The sequence below is a fragment of the Oncorhynchus nerka genome, linkage group LG17 (assembly GCF_034236695.1).
Source record: "Oncorhynchus nerka isolate Pitt River linkage group LG17, Oner_Uvic_2.0, whole genome shotgun sequence".
In the NCBI taxonomy this organism is placed as follows: domain Eukaryota; kingdom Metazoa; phylum Chordata; class Actinopteri; order Salmoniformes; family Salmonidae; genus Oncorhynchus; species Oncorhynchus nerka.
In genome coordinates, this window is record NC_088412.1 from 13,148,744 (window position 1) to 13,153,571 (window position 4,828).

Consider the following 4,828-nt stretch of genomic DNA (forward strand, 5'->3'; position numbering starts at 1 on the left):
TATCAGTGTATCTTCAGACTTACCCAGCATCATTGTCCGTCCTCTTCAGTACTTTGGAGATGTGAGTAAGACTGTGTCTGAACTGAGAGAGAAACTAGAAGACTTCCTTAAAGGAGAATGGACCAAGATCTCCAAAACAGGTGTGTTGAAAATAATAAGAACATCAACTTTAGACCATTGAAAGTTCCCTACTAGTCATATACATGTGGAAAATGCAATGGAAGAATGTGCAAAGTAGAAATAAAAAGAATGGGGTGCAAAGGAGCAAAATAAATAAATTAATTAAATACAGTTGGGAAAGAGGTAGTTGTTTGGGCTAAATTATAGGTGGGCTATGTACAGGTGCAGTAATCTGTAAGATGCTCTGACAGTTGGTGCTTAAAGCTAGTTAAAGCTAGATACTAGTCATGCTGGTGTAGTCTATAGCTGAGCTAGTCAAACTGTAGTAGGGTCCACATAGATACTAGTCATGCTGGTGTAGTCTATAGCTGAGCTAGTCAAACTGTAGTAGGGTCCACGTAGATACTAGTCATGCTGGTGGTGATGGTCCCCAGATGTGATGATTCATTATGGTCAGTTTTTCTTTACAATTGATTTTTCCTGTCTGATTTGATCTTCAGAGATTTCATCCATTAAAATGCAATGCAACCAAATAAATTTTTTTCATAATGCCCCTCTTACATCAGCTGATATCTCAAAGTGCTGTACAGAAACTCAGCCTAAAACCCCAAACAGCAAGCAATGCAGATGTGGAAGCACGGTGGCAATGTTTTAACCTTGTACATCTCTGTTAATCATGATGTCTGGTGTTGATGTATATCAGTTGTCATTCAGAACCATTCATATGTTTTAACCTTGTACATCTCTGTTAATCATGATGTCTGGTGTTGATGTAGATCAGTTGTCATTCAGAACCATTCATATGTTTTAACCTTGTACATCTCTGTTAATCATGATGTCTGGTGTTGATGTATATCAGTTGTCATTTTATTTTTTTATTTTTTTATTTCACCTTTATTTAACCAGGTAGGCAAGTTGAGAACAAGTTCTCATTTACAATTGCGACCTGGCCAAGATAAAGCAAAGCAGTTCGACACATACAACGACACAGAGTTACACATGGAGTAAAACAAACATACAGTCAATAATACAGTAAAAAAACAAGTCTATATACGATGTGAGCAAATTAGGTGAGAAGGGAGGTAAAGGCAAAAAAGGCCATGGTGGCAAAGTAAATACAATATAGCAAGTAAAACACTGGAATGGTAGTTTTGCAATGGAAGAATGTGCAAAGTAGAAATAAAAAGAATGGGGTGCAAAGGAGCAAAATAAATAAATTAATTAAATACAGTTGGGAAAGAGGTAGTTGTTTGGGCTAAATTATAGGTGGGCTATGTACAGGTGCAGTAATCTGTAAGATGCTCTGACAGTTGGTGCTTAAAGCTAGTGAGGAGATAAGTGTTTCCAATTTAAGAGATTTTTGTAGTTCGTTCCAGTCATTGGCAGCAGAGAACTGGAAGGAGAGGCGGCCAAAGAAAGAATTGGTTTTGGTGGTGACTAGAGATATACCTGCTGGAGCGTGTGCTACAGGTGGGAGATGCTATGGTGACCAGCGAGCTGAGATAAGGGGGACTTTACCTAGCAGGGTCTTGTAGATGACATGGAGCCAGTGGGTTTGGCGTACAGTATGAAGCGAGGGCCAGCCAACGAGAGCGTACAGGTAGCAATGGTGGGTAGTATATGGGGCTTTGGTGACAAAACGGATTGCACTGTGATAGACTGCATCCAATTTGTTGAGTAGGGTATTGGAGGCTATTTTGTAAATGACATCGCCAAAGTCGAGGATTGGTAGGATGGTCAATTTTACAAGGGTATGTTTGGCAGCATGAGTGAAGGATACTTTGTTGCGAAATAGGAAGCCAATTCTAGATTTAACTTTGGATTGGAGATGTTTGATATGGGTCTGGAAGGAGAGTTTACAGTCTAACCAGACACCTAAGTATTTGTAGTTGTCCACGTATTCTAAGTCAGAGCCGTCCAGAGTAGTGATGTTGGACAGGCGGGTAGGTGCAGGTAGCGATCGGTTGAAGAGCATGCATTTAGTTTTACTTGTATTTAAGAGCAATTGGAGGCCACGGAAGGAGAGTTGTATGGCATTGAAGCTTGCCTGGAGGGTTGTTAACACAGTGTCCAAAGAAGGGCCGGAAGTATACAGAATGGTGTCGTCTGCGTAGAGGTGGATCAGAGACTCACCAGCAGCAAGAGCGACCTCATTGATGTATACAGAGAAGAGAGTCGGTCCAAGAATTGAACCCTGTGGCACCCCCATAGAGACTGCTAGAGGTCCGGACAGCAGACCCTCCGATTTGACACACTGAACCCTATCAGAGAAGTAGTTGGTGAACCAGGCGAGGCAATCATTTGAGAAACCAAGGCTGTCGAGTCTGCCGATGAGGATGTGGTGGTTGACAGAGTCGAAAGCCTTGGCCAGATCAATGAATACGGCTGCACAGTAATGTTTCTTATCGATGGCGGTTAAGATATCGTTTAGGACCTTGAGCGTGGCTGAGGTGCACCCATGACCAGCTCTGAAACCAGATTGCATAGCAGAGAAGGTATGGTGAGATTCAAAATGGTCGGTAATCTGTTTGTTGACTTGGCTTTCGAAGACCTTAGAAAGGCATGGTAGGATAGAACCATTCATATGTTTTAACCTTGTACATCTCTGTTAATCATGATGTCTGGTGTTGATGTAGATCAGTTGTCATTCAGAACCATTCATATGTTTTAACCTTGTACATCTCTGTTAATCATGATGTCTGGTGTTGATGTAGATCAGTTGTCATTCAGAACCATTCATATGTTTTAACCTTGTACATCTCTGTTAATCATGATGTGTGGTGTTGATGTAGATCAGTTGTCATTCAGAACCATTCATATGTTTTAACCTTGTACATCTCTGTTAATCATGATGTCTGGTGTTGATGTAGATCAGTTGTCATTCAGAACCATTCATATGTTTTCTCAATTGGTTCTCTGTCTCTATGTAGATTTCATCAGTGGCTTTGAACAGGTAGTATCACTGACTAACTAACTAAACTATATGGAACAGGTAGTATCACTAACTAACTAACTAACTAACTAACTAACTAACTAACTAAACTATATGGAACAGGTAGTATCACTAACTAACTAACTAAACTATATGGAACAGGTAGTATCACTAACTAACTAACTAACTAAACTAAACTATATGGAACAGGTAGTATCACTAACTAACTAACTAAACTAAACTATATGGAACAGGTAGTATCACTTACTAACTAACTAAACTATATGGAACAGGTAGTATCACTAACTAACTAACTAAACTATATGGAACAGGTAGTATCACTAACTAACTAACTAACTAACTAAACTAAACTATATGGAACAGGTAGTAACACTAACGAACTAACTAAACTAAACTATATGGAACAGGTAGTATCACTAACTAACTAACTAACTAAACTAAACTATATGGAACATGTAGTAACACTAACTAACTAACTAAACTAAATGGAACAGGTAGTATCACTAACTAACTAACTAACTAACTAAACTAAACTATATGGAACAGGTAGTATCACTTACTAACTAACTAAACTATATGGGACGGACACAGATTAATCCTAGAAGTATGTTCAGTGGAGATTCTCAATGTAGATGTCCAGGAAACCAGCCTTAAATGTGTAATCTTTCATCCTCCCATACTGCTCAGTCAAGCAACATTAAACCTGTCCAGCAGGTGGTGGTATTGACCAAACAATAAAACCAGCAGATATCTTGACTTGCCACTCAGCATATCAGTAATGTTCAGAATAGTACTTTAATATCATTGGAGATTGATGGTCTTTTTAATCCACTATCCAGAGCCAGAAACAGATAAAGTTAGGTCTGCTACTGTTCAGTGATTAAATATGATTTATGGTGATGGGAAATAAAAAATACAATGTTAAACTTCATCTAGTAATAGTTTTCCTTTTTTATTTATTCCAAGGTGTGTCTTTAACTTGTAGATGGATTGTGTGGAGGTGAGCTAGTGGTGTGGCTGATTGAATAGAATGAAAAGGGGAGGGGGGGAATTGGGGAGGAGTGAAGGGCTGTTAAAGAAACCAGATGAGGAAGAGAAAGATGTTCAGGGGAATTACTGACTCTGTTCCAAATGGTTCCCTATTCCCTACGTAGTGTACTATGGTGCTTCTGACCAGGTCTAACGTAGTGCTCTGCATAGGGAATAGGGTGTAGATTTATTACAATATAATGCTTTAGTGTTTGGCACAAAAAAATATTAGATCTCCATCCCCCCACTTTATAACGTTCATATATTTTGAACATTTGGCACATCAAATAATTTTTACTTCTAAAATACATAGAATACATACATAGCTACAATACATAGAAATACATACATAGATACAATACATAGAATACATAGAAATGCAGAGATACAGATGAATGTAAAATTCCCATCAGCCTGTAGAAGGAGTACATCCGTCCGGTCTTTGAAATGGGATGTCAGCAGGAGGACAACACAAGGGCCAACTGCAGTTGCTCCACCCTTTTCAAACCTTGACAGGATGTGTCCAACCTCTTCATTTGTTGGTTTCTGGAGGAAGTACTGTATGATAATTGAGACATCTGTCAGAAACTTGAAGTGGTTGTAGAGTTCCTTCTGTGTGAAAAGGTATTGCCACTTACTCCTCAGGTCGGCTATCTTAGGTGCCTGGGCTAGCGTTGATGGCACTGCCCTGTAAGTAAAACGTTGCTTGCATGAGCTGCAAGAGTT